This window comes from Triturus cristatus, chromosome 7 (assembly GCF_964204655.1).
Source record: "Triturus cristatus chromosome 7, aTriCri1.1, whole genome shotgun sequence".
Taxonomy (NCBI): Eukaryota; Metazoa; Chordata; class Amphibia; order Caudata; family Salamandridae; genus Triturus; species Triturus cristatus.
Genome location: NC_140590.1, coordinates 1,830,520,806 through 1,830,534,046, shown reverse-complemented (window position 1 = coordinate 1,830,534,046; position 13,241 = coordinate 1,830,520,806).

The window sequence follows — 13,241 nt, the reverse complement described above, 5'->3', positions numbered from 1 at the left end:
CCCGACATGGGAGTGTTTCTTAAGAGTGTACTGACTTCCAGCATGCATCTCATATTTTGTGCCCTCTGACATGATGTGCATGAGTGTGAGAGATGCATAGTGCAGGGATGGTGGGTTGTGTTGCAGACATATCCATCCAGGACCATGGAGTACTGTGGCCACTACAGTCACCTGGGGCAGCTTCTCCTAGGTATCATGTGTGTCATCCAGCAATGTGGACATTCTCTGTGTCTTCAGCATAGGTTGGCCTCTGTGGCATTGTACCGTGGCCTCATTAGTCTTCACGTAAACTGTGCTACATGTGTCCACTGTACAGGGTCACCCAATTTGGCTTGTGCATGCTCACGGGTGCCAGGGCCTGTGTCTTGGTACAACTATCTGATGATGGTTGTTTGTAAATGATATTTGTGTACAGGCGCACCAGGGGTATTTTGTGTACAATCAGGATTTTTAGCAGCCCATGTCTTTTTCTCCCAGAGTAAGTGGTGTAAGTACTTCCTCTGTCGCAATCACATTGTGTCAGGTAGGGGGTGGCTGGTGCGGGCATGGCCTACATGTCAGAAAATGAAGTGTCCATGCTAGGTCTGGCCAGTGTGTGATGTTTGTCTGGACATACACTCAAGGTGCAGTCACTCAGTCAGGTTGGGCATGGTTTTACGTTTTACCTTTGCAGCATGTGTCACTAGTTGATAGACATGGGTCCTGCTCATCCCTTTTTTGGCAACACTGTGTGGTGCAGATGCTGTGCTCGATTGTCCCCGGAGCCTGGCTTCTCTGTCCAATTTGATATCTAGTTATTTGCTGTTGTGTCATGCTCTCCATTGTTTCTCAGTGGCATGGTGGGTCAACCAACTGTGTGTTGCAGGGCCTACATATGTACCTTGTATAGTAGATGTTACTCATGTTGCTTTTCAGGCTATGCACTGTGACCTATGTAGATTTGACTCATGTGACATATGTATACAGGTGTCTGATTTTTCCTGTCTCTTCACCTTGCCCACAGCATCGTCGGGGGACTCCGAGGGAGACACTGGCACGGAGCGTGAGGAGGGAGCGAGCACCAGTGCCAGCAGTGACATCTTGGCTGGCACATCGGGTGTCACGGAGGCTGAGGGGAGTGATGCGGAGGACCTGTCCAGTGCCACGACCGACTATGAGGCTGACGGGTCCGAGGCTGAGCTCTCCGAGGGGGCGGAGGCTGCTCCCACTGCAGAAAGCAGCACTCCATCTGTACCCGCCCCCTCCATTCCCATCACCGGCCTCCCACTTGCTCATGTCCCTTCCCGCCGTGCTAGGTCACCACGTGTCTCCTTCTTGCCAGGCACCGCACCCCCTGCCCCTGTCTCCACTGCTGCCTCCAATGCCGAGTTTGTGGACATCCTGCGGCAGTTGCAGGTTGGTCAGACTGCGATGCTTAATGTCCTCCATGGCCACACCCGAGTGCTCACCCAGATGGAGGCATACTTGGAGGGCATTTCAGCCGTGCAGTCTGACCAACGCAACTTGCTGAGGTCCATAGACTCGACACTGACTGCAGCAGTGGCTCTCCTGCAGTGCTTCGACCCCCCCTACCCTTGCCCCATCCACAATTCCCACTCCCATGCCTGTCCCATGTACACCCAGACGTCCCCATGCACGCACCCCACCAGACACAGGCACCACACAAGCAGGGAAGGCAAAGCGCACACCTCCTGGCATGCACACACAGGGTGAAGTAGGCACACCCACTGGGTCGGGGGGAAAACGTAAGACAAGCAGCCAGAGTGGGAGTCCACATTCCTCAAAAACCACTCCCTCCAAATCCACTCCTTCAACCAAGGATTCCTTCCTGGCCGCTCTGTCCCTGAGCCCCAAAGTTGCACCACCCCGCAAGCGGTCAAGGAAGTCCCCGGTCAGGGTAGTTGAGTCCCCCCCTGTCCACACCCTCCCCCAGTAGCGCTGCGACCCATCCCTCTGACCCCCCCATCCTTGGGGCCTGTGGTTCCTTCGGGTGCAGGGGAGACGCTGGGGGACCATGCTAACGTGTGCAGCGCCATTCTGACCACCACCTTTGGCGCTGCCCCACCCCCTGTGGTGGAGTCCTCCGTCCCTGCACCCACTATGCCTACCCTTGCCCCTCCTGTCCCTGCGGTGCCTGGTCCTCCCCCCCCCACATGATGCCCCCCACCCCTGTGGAAGACAAGGTTGTGTGAACTGTGCAAGCAAGCCAGGGGACACGCGTCCCACTGTGTCCCCCCTCCGGATTGTACTCATGGACTGGCCAATGGGCTTTGTACTTTTGAATGACAATCATTTTGTTCCTGCTGAATAAAGTAAATCTTATTTTTTCCTTTGGACACTACAGCTTTTCTGCCATTGGTGTTGTTGCTGCTGCTTCATGATTAGGGGTGGTGATAATGTGTTGGGTGTTTGGGAAATGTAGTATTGTGCTGGTCATGGGGTGGAGCCTGGTATCTGTCTGCCATCACAAGGTATTGGCTAAATAGCTTTGCTCATGTAGGACGTTACTGCATGGTGACATTGTTCCACGGTGTTTTCATTCCTCTGTGTGCCCTGACATCTTCCCTGCAGGGTGTTTACTATGTGTTGTGCTTAGCTGTGTCTACATTGGCTGGGTGTGTGCGGGACCCTTCATCTTTGGACATGCATGCTTAGCGATGTCTCCACCTGCATCATTAGTGGCATCCTTGGTGGTCACTGTACTTGTGTATGGAGTATATTGCCATGACTTCATTTGGACATGTTCCCTTTTCCGCACTATGCATGTGTGTACTCCCAGCCTCGCACACATGTGTTACGTCTTCTGCAGGGTCTTTGTGCACCTGACTGACAATTGTGGCCTTTGGGTCTGTGGGTACTCCACCATTTTCCTGCCATGGACACTGCTGGGAGGACTCTGCACCCACCCCTCCTATGTCTGGGCACTGCTGGGAGGACTCTGCACCCACCCCTCCTATGTCTGGGCACTGCTGGGAGTGATAGGCACCCACCCCTCCTATGTCTGGGCACTGCTGGGAGGACTCTGCACCCACCCTCCTATGTCTGGGCACTGCTGGGAGGACTCTGCACCCACCCCTCCTATGTCTGGGCACTGCTGGGAGGACTCTGCACCCACCCCTCCTATGTCTGGGCACTGCTGGGAGTGATAAGCACCCACCCCTCCTATGTCTGGACACTGCTGGGAGTGATAGGCACCCACCTCTCCTATGTCTGGGCACTGCTGGGAGTGATAGGCACCCACCCCTCCTATGTCTGGGCACTGCTGGGAGGACTCTGCACCCACCCCTCCTAAGTGTGGGCACTGCTGGGAGGACTCTGCACCCACCCCTCCTATGTCTGGGCACTGCTGGGAGGACTCTGCACCCACCCCTCCTATGTCTGGGCACTGCTGGGAGTGATAGGCACCCACCCCTCCTATGTGTGGGCACTGCTGGGGGGACTCTGCATCCACCCCTCCTATGTCTGGGCACTGCTGGGAGGACTCTGCACCCACCCCTCCTATGTCTGGCCACTGCTGGGAGTGATAGGCACCCACCCCTCCTATGTGTGGGCACTGCTGGGGGGACTCTGCACCCACCCCTCCTATGTCTGGGCACTGCTGGGAGTGATAGGCACCCACCCCTCCTATGTGTGGGCACTGCTGGGAGGACTCTGCACCCACCCCTCCTATGTCTGGCCATGTGCGCTCCATGCATACACGGGTGGAGGTATGCTCCGTACGTACACGGGTGTGGGTCCGCTGCGAACATACACTGGTGGGGTGGGGGTACGCTCCATTGATACACTGGTGGGTTGGGGGTACGTTCCATACATACACGGGTGGGGGTACGCTCCGTACGTACACGGGTGGGGGTATGCTTTGAACATACACTGGTGGGGTGGGGGTACGCTCCATACATACACTGGTGGGGTGGGGGTACGCTCCATACATACAAGGGTGGGGGTACGGTCAGTACATACACTGGTGGGGTGGGGGTACTCTCTGTACATACACTGGTGGGGTGGGGGTACGCTCCATACATACACTGGTGGGGTGGGGGTATGCTCCATACATACAAGGGTGGGGGTACGGTCCGTACATACACTGGTGGGGTGGGGGTATGGTCCGTACATACACTGGTGGGGTGGGGGTACGCTCCATACATACACGGGTGGGGGTACGCTCCGTACGTACATGGGTGTGGGTCCGCTGCGAACATATACTGGTGGGGTGGGGGTACGCTCCATACATACACTGGTGGGGTGGGGGTACGCTCCATACATACAAGGGTGGGTTTACGGTCCGTACATACACTGGTGGGGTGGGGGTATGCTCCGTACATACACTGATGGGGTGGGGGTACGCTCCATACATACACGGGTGGGGTGGGGGTACGCTCCATACATACACAGGTGGGGGTACGGTCCGTACATACACTGGTGCGGTGGGGGTCCACTCCTTACATACCCGTACCCACGTTCTGCAGGCCTGGGTACGGTGCGGACCACCAATGTTGGGGTGCCGTAGCGGTACGTACCGTACCCAGGCTTTCAGAGCGTGGGTACGAGTCGTACCACGCGTACCCCTACATCACCCCAACAATGCTGGTACGGCCCGTGCCCAGGCCTTTAGCACGTGGGTACGGGCCGTACCGCCATTGTTGGGGTGACGTAGGGGTGGGTGTGGTACGACCCGTACCCACGCTCTTAAGGCGTGGGTACGGTACGTACCAGTATTGTGGTGTTGCCGGTTCGCGTCGTCACCCACTTCCGTTGTGGCGGACGCTGGCGTGGCTGGACATGCCCCCACCCCCTCGAAGTGACCAGGCCCTGGAGGTCAGGTATGTCCAGGGCATGTATGGTGTGTGACTTAGGTGGGGGTTATGTGTCCTGCCCCTGCCCCCCCTTTGCCTCTGGGTGTGGTTCTGACCTTCTGCGTCGTCTGCGTCGGTGCCTGTAGAGCAGGTCCACTGCTATGAGGGCTGGGATGATACGTAGGTTCGGGTCCATGTCTGTCCGTCACGTACAGGTGCTCCTTGTGCGCATCGTCCTGCTTTCCCGGCAGTTTTTGGGTGTCAGAAAATATGATCCGTGCGGGGTGACGTCGGTACGGATCGTACTTCCTGGTTCGTGAAATGCAGGCTGGATGCGTCACGACGTCACGTCGGAGCTTTCCCGGATGGCATTGATATGTTTCATTTCCTCGGTCGGTGTTTTGTACGATTCGTACGGAAATGGTGTTTCCATACGAATCGTACTTGCATATTTGTGAAGTGTTTCTACCGGGTACGAGTCGGACGGAGAAAATGCTCCGTCCGACGGTTCGTACCCGGTTTCTTAAGGATCGGAATCTACACCCTAGTGTTTGAATGCTTCAATTTGGGTGGAAGTTGGATGAGACTCTCATCACTGGGAGAGAGGTGGAAGATGCAGGTCTTGTAGCTCCAGAATATTCTTACAAATCACAGGCAGAAAAGACAGGCTTCCATAGTGAGCTCTGGGGGAAAAGAGACATGCCATTACAACGAGCTCTGGGAGGGAGATTCTTGTTTGAGTTCTGTCTTGGAAGTGACTGCCTCTTGGCATGAGCTCAAAGTGGAAGAGCTGTAGCATAGAGAAAAGGCTAAAATGGGTGCTCATCATTAGCTCTGGGTGTAAGAGACAGACCACTAACCAGTGGCGCCTAAGCGGCAGTGGCTGAGAAGCGTTGCCCAATTGTGTTTCAGCAGTGCAAAGTTAAGAAAATATAAAATGATAATAACTTTTAGGTACTTTGGGGGTGGGCGGGACTGAGTATGGCAGGGGAGGAGTGGTTTGCCCACTCTTAAGTGCCCAAAACAGTCATACGAACTTTCCCTGTTCTCCATGCAGGCTGCATTACAGCCTGGTGGAGAACATGCCCAGGCCCCCATTTTCTGGCTGAGCGTTGTAGCAGGATGCTCCAACCAATCACAGCGCTGCATTGCAGCAATGCGATTGGTCAGGAGAGCCTGAGTGCTTTCCAATCACAAAGATTGGTCAGGGGAGCCTGGCTTGGGGAGCCTGGCTATGGTTCCTGTTCCTCGAGTCTGACGAGGCGAGCAGGAGCAGAGACATGGAACCCGGCAGCAAAGAAATGATTATTTAATATTTTACATTCCGCACCCCCCCTCCGCGCACTTACCTTGCCCTGCCACCCGTGAGATATGCCGGCCGTCACTGCCACTAACTGGACAAATGCTGCAAGAGGCAGTCTTTCAAAATTAGAATTTCATGTGTCAGAACAGATTTATTATTAAAAGTCCGCTTTTCATTTATATGTGTTTAAGTACACATAACCAGGCCGCAAAAACAAATCTACCAGGCCTTTCTTATTTTGCATTTACAGTTGACAACAAACTCAAAAGTACAATTGAAAGTTTTCTGTATGCATGTGTTTCTCTCTACAATGCCTTTCTTTTCATAAAAATAGAGAAATTGGATCTATTTTGTGGTGATATGCTGTAACAAACTGCAATTTCTTTTGTAGCTTCCTCTGAAACTGTGTTCCAACTTTGTGCACTCTTGCAATAAGTCAATTAATTTTCCTGTTTCTAAGGATGACTCTGAAGCGACCATAATACATGCAAAGATGTAATGTCATTCTTTTGTTATTAGGTTAAGGGTTAGCATTAATTATGTATTTTGAAGGCAGCTCAAGCAATATAACAGTTAATGTAGCATGTGTTTTTGAAAAAATATTGGTTCTTGTCATTATGACCTAATTTCCCAGCATATCATGAGCCATAATTTCACTGTTTGAAAACCTATAAAGAATGCCTTTTTGAGGGTGTGTGCCTGGCCTTTCCTTGCTTTCATACTGAACAGTCTCCATGGCAGTTCATAATATTTACATTTGACAGATTGGCCTTGCTTATTGCAGAGGCAGTCAGTGGCAGTCCTCTTGATGATCCGATACTTTGACCATTTGGCTTTACTCATGATGCATTTTGAGGTGGATTTGAATGAGTTAACCAATTGCCATTTTGGTATCTGTAATGATTCTTAAATCTAAATAAACCTTCCTGGTTCTGACATTTAGGTGCCGATTCCGACCCGTTAAAAATTTCCCGCGTACGAATCGTATCCGGATTTTTTTCCGTACGAATCGTGCACTCCTACACAGAACCACCATCACAAACACCCCCTCATCACATTCACACACACACACCTTCACACGTCCCCGGACGATTTTACGGACGAATCGGAAAACTGAAGTCCGAGCGCGCAAGTACGATCCGTCCCGTCCGTCCGATTGTACAACCGTATGGAAAAAACACCGTACGGACTGAACTCCTATAGCAACCATGGAGACATGTGCCCGCATATGCTCCGAACACCCCCCCAGCCCCCGTATGTACGTGCCGAACACCCCCCAGCCCCCGTATGTACACGCCAAACAACCCCCCAGCCCCCGTATGTACGTGCCGAACACCCCCCCAGCCCCCGTATGTACGCGCCGAACACCCCCCAGCCCCTGTATGTATGGAGCGTACCCCCACCCGTGTATGAATGGAGCGTACCCCCACCCGTGTATGTACGAAGCATACCCCCACCCGTGTATGTACAGAGCGTACCCCCACCCGTGTATGAATGGAGCGTACCCCCACCCGTGTATGTATGGAGCATACCCCCACCCCACCCGTGTATGTATGGAGCATACCCCCACCCGTGTATGAATGGAGCGTACCCCCACCCGTGTATGTATGGAGCATACCCCCACCCCACCCGTGTATGTACGGAGCGTACCCCCACCCGTGTATGAATGGAGCATACCCCCACCCGTGTATGTATGGAGTGTACCCCCACCCCACCCGTGTATGTACGGGGCATACCCCCACCTGTGTATGTATGGAGTGTACCCACACCCCACCAGTACCGTACAAACTGCCAAGTACGATTCGTATGGGAAAAAGTCCATACAAATCGCATTGGGAAAATTACCCCACACTTCCTCGGGTCGGAAAATGTGTCCGACACGTCCCCGGACGATTTTACGGACGAATCGGAAAACTGAAGTCCGAGCGCGCAAGTACGATCCGTCCCGTCCGTCCGATTGTACAACCGTATGGAAAAAACACCGTACGGACTGAACTCCTATAGCAACCATGGAGACATGTGCCCGCATATGCTCCGAACACCCCCCCAGCCCCCGTATGTACGTGCCGAACACCCCCCAGCCCCCGTATGTACACGCCAAACAACCCCCCAGCCCCCGTATGTACGTGCCGAACACCCCCCCAGCCCCCGTATGTACGCGCCGAACACCCCCCAGCCCCTGTATGTATGGAGCGTACCCCCACCCGTGTATGAATGGAGCGTACCCCCACCCGTGTATGTACGAAGCATACCCCCACCCGTGTATGTACAGAGCGTACCCCCACCCGTGTATGAATGGAGCGTACCCCCACCCGTGTATGTATGGAGCATACCCCCACCCCACCCGTGTATGTATGGAGCATACCCCCACCCGTGTATGAATGGAGCGTACCCCCACCCGTGTATGTATGGAGCATACCCCCACCCCACCCGTGTATGTACGGAGCGTACCCCCACCCGTGTATGAATGGAGCATACCCCCACCCGTGTATGTATGGAGTGTACCCCCACCCCACCCGTGTATGTACGGGGCATACCCCCACCTGTGTATGTATGGAGTGTACCCACACCCCACCAGTTTATGTACGGAGCATACCCCCACCCATGTATGTACGGAGCGTACCCCCACCAATGTTTGTATGGAGCGTACCCACACCCCACCAGTGTATGTACGGAGCGTACACCCAGCCCCCCCTGTATGTATGGTGCGAAACACCACCACCTATTGACGATGCGGACCAACACCCTGCCCGTGTCTGTACGCACCCTACCCCAGGCCCCTACACCAGCACCCTCAACCAACATCGCGCATGTACGAGTCGTACTAAGCCATAGCAAAGGTCAGCACTGTACAACACTCGTACTGAACCAGGACAAAGCAAAACAACACATGGAGAGTCAATTTGAATCGCACAACACCACAAAACATGTCCAAAAAGCCCAAATACATCCTTTACACTGACCTGCAACTGCCAAAAAGCTAAACAGAGGCCCAAAACACAACCACTCCTTATAACACACCCACCCCAAGTTCAAACACAGCCACACCCACAAATGGACCAATAAAAAGGTCCAACACACACAAACCATGATCCTTTGCAACAGATCCACTACTGCCAGACCACAGACACAACGCACTGCACCATACTACAACCATCAATACACCTTACACTTGCACTCCTACACAGAACCACCATCACAAACACCCCCTCATCACATTCACACACACACACCTTCACAACCACACTCACACACCCACAACCATCCACACCCACACCCCACACCATGCCCACTAACAAGAATCCAAAGTTCACAAAGGATGAGCTGGAGATCCTTGTCGACGAAATCATCAGAGTCGAGCCACGGCTCTTTGGAACATTGGTCAGACAGACCAGCATATCCGAAAAATCTGCCATGTGGCAGAGGATCGTTGATTCTGTGAATGATGTTGGGGCCACCAGAAGGACCAGGCATGAATGCCAAGCCAGGTGGTACGATCTGCGGAGGACGGTACGCCGCAAAATGACGGACGATCACAACCAGGGGAACATCACTGGAGGAGGGCCGCCCCGCAGACCGGTACGCTACCATCCCTGTGAGGAGAAGGTGATGGGCACGCTGCCGCCAGTGGGAGTACATGGAGTAGAAGGAGTCCGAGAGCCTGGTGAGTACACAAACAGCTCACCTCACATGGGGGGAACGCCATCCACAACCAAAATCCAAATTATGAACGCAACCACCCCAAAGCCATCACCGAACACAACCACACTCCAAAAACATACACATGCCACTAGCGGCTCCATGCCCCATGCACCAAGCAAGGCCATGCCAAGTCACAGGCCACACAAAACACCAACACAAGACAGGATGTCCCGGATGCCGGGAGGGTGGGCCTCTAAATTAACATTGAGCAACTCAGAAGCAGACAACAATGCCCTCAGCCCATATGGCCTAGGGCAGAACCATACAAACAGTGTGTCCCCACACAGTACTGTGTTGCCTGCAAATGGTGGCTGCGTTGTAGGATGACATGGGTATGAAGGCACAATTTGCACATAACAGCAGCTAATGAAGAGGCATCACTCTGAAAGAGTGTCAGCACATACCGCCACAGCAGCAGCGCAGACCCAGACACTCCACCCAATGGGGGTCTGGAGATTAGAAACAAATCCACATGAACAAGCCAATGGCCCTTGAAAGACCTGCAAACTGTGTGTGCCCGGGAAGCTGGCCTGTGGTGACAGAGGGGGACAGACAGTGGGAGGGAGAGGGGGAGAGAGAGGGAGGGAGACAGAGGGTGACAGAGGGAGACAGACAGAGGGAGGAGGGTGACAGAGGGAGGGAGAAAGGGAGACAGAGGGAGATGGACAGAGGGAAGAGGGTGACAGAGGGAGGGAGACAGGGAGACAGAGGGAGACGGACAGAGGAAGGAGGCTGACAGAGGGAGGGAGAAAGGGAGACAGTGGGAGACGGACAGAGGGAGGAGGCTGACAGAGGGAGGGAGAAATGGAGACAGAGGGAGATCAAATCACCCTTGGGTGGTGTGGGCATGTCCGCTCGTCAGCAGGTGGACTGTGTGCATGTAGACAACGTTTGGCAGTGCGTGAACCACCCCTTTTTCCTTTTCAAAACACTGGGCCATCTGTCAATCTGTGCACGAATAGATCCGTGCTGCAGGCACAAACCTAACCTTACACCCAGTATACCCACTCACTGTGTTTCTTAGAACCCAGTCACAAATGCATAAGTTACCTACCTGCATTCTCAAATTGTCTGGAAAAAACACCATTTGCCCACATACAGTGCAACCCGTAAAGCGGCTCTGCATGGCTTGCTACGCCCGCTCACTACACTGCTGACTGCGTTCCAAAAAGATGCATCAACTAAGAGTCACACATAGGTAAAGTGTCGAAACCTGTGGCCAAGGGACATACCCATGAACAAGTGCACTGTGAGAGGAATGCTAGACATATCCAACTACCCAGAGGAACTGTGCCAACTTGAATATGAATGAAACATGGATGTCGCATGTAACACAATTAACATGGTCTCTCTCACACACAGGTCAACGTTGTCGATCTCCCCCAACACTGGGGAGGAAGACTCACAGGACCAGGCTCTGCGTGAAGTGGATCCCACCGGCAGCGACGACTCTCACCACTCCGTGGATGACCGAGACCAACCTGGCCCCTCTGGTGTCCAACCACCTGCAGCACCTGCGTCAGGTACAACTGTGCCAACCACCACCCCCATTCCTGACACATCCCAGGAGACACCCAGGAGCCCTGCCCGCACACAACAGCGCAGCCAGTCTGACCAGGAGGGACAAGGTTCTCCAGGCACCCAGGAGGAGGCAGGCGACACAGCAAATGCCATCCCTCAGGGTCCCGGAGACCCGATGTGCCCACAACGGCAGGCCAGGCGCAAGTGGGCAGGGGTGGTGGGAGTAGAGGACGGCGGAGGCGCAAACCCGACCAGTTAGCTCAGGAACTGGTAATGTCACACATCAGCAACATCCTCGACACATACCGGCGTGACCCCAGGGGCATCAGCCAGGTTGTGTCCACCCTCAACGAGATGAAGGGGACCCTCGAGGAGATGAAGACCCTGCAGGCCGAGCAACATGCCATTTAACAGCGACACCAAGGACGGATGGAGTCAAGACTGGCTGAGCTCCTGACGGTGCACACGGAAATGAACCGTTCACTCCATCGGATTGCCGACAACATGGGCAACCCTCCCTGTGCCACCAAGCGAAGATCACCACCAGCCACAGGGAGAGATGAGGAGGAGGAGGATTCATCCGACGGAGCATCACAAGCATCGTCACGGCCTGCTTCTGAGGGTCCCCACAGGAAGGTGGGTCGTCTACGCAAAAGACTGTGAGAGTCAGCGGAACATCACCATCTCCCAGGTCACCTGGCCTGGCACCTGGCCCTCTGGCCCAACAGCAGCACATCATCAAATGACATTCTCTGCCACATGGACTTGCTGGTCACTGTCTGACCAATGTTGACAAAGACTGTGGCATGGACTCTGATGATTTCCAATGGCAAGGATACCAACTCCCCCTGTGAACTTTGGATTCTACACACCCGGAAAGCACCTCTTGTCATCCCCCCCCCCCCAACACGTACCCCACCACAAATAAAAATCATCACAATCAAGAGATGATGCTGTCATTTTGCTTTATTCCATTACATGTGTGTGTCATAAAGTCAAACCATGCCTCAGTTTTGAATAACTACAACCATCCATACCCTGGGGTCTGAGTCTGGCACCGGACACACATGGGTCACAATGTATCATCCAATACAGACATGGAGCACCATACTCACCCGTGATGGGCCCAACCAACTGAGGGGGTGCCAGCACAACTGTGCCGACAGACCTATTTGGAAGAGCAACAGTCATGCGCAGAGGTCAGGGATCATGTGGAGTGTCCTGGGGTGGTACTCCCAGGTATGTGTAGACAGGTGGCAGGACCATGTCCTGCATGCTTGAGTCAGGTGGTAGGTTGGATGCATGGAGATGGCACAATGGGGTCTTGGATGACAGTGCCACAAGGTTGTGTTGGGGTTGTGGGCTGCATCCTGAGTGTGGACGTGGATTGTGAAGGTCATCATACAGCTGGCAGTGATCCATTCCCCCCATCTCTGTTGGACGTTGATGTGGCTTGGTCGCCGGATGTAGAAGCAGAGCTGTGCAGATGCACCCTGGATGTGGACAAGTATCATGGGAGTTGTAACGCACATGTCCGTACAGTGCAGGGTAGGATTAGACACAGATGTTGGAGTTGACCTGGGGATGGTCTCTCTTGCCTGGAGGTGGATGGAACTGGGGATCTTGTGCATAATGCAGAGTGTGCTGCAGCATGAGGCACAGATGCTGCTGATCAGCATAGCACATGTGAGCAAGCAATCCATGATGAACACCAGCTCGTGTGCGTGGACACTGGGTGCCCTTGCTGCAGGGCCTGCAGCAGCATGCGCCATGTGAAGAAAACAATGCCACAAGTTGCACACAAAGACAAGGATGTCAGGAAGGAACTATGCAAAAGGTGGATGTCAAGGAAGGAATGTCTGGTTCAACATGGCACACACACACAATGGATGCACATGTAGCACAGTGGCCGTCGTGGAGAC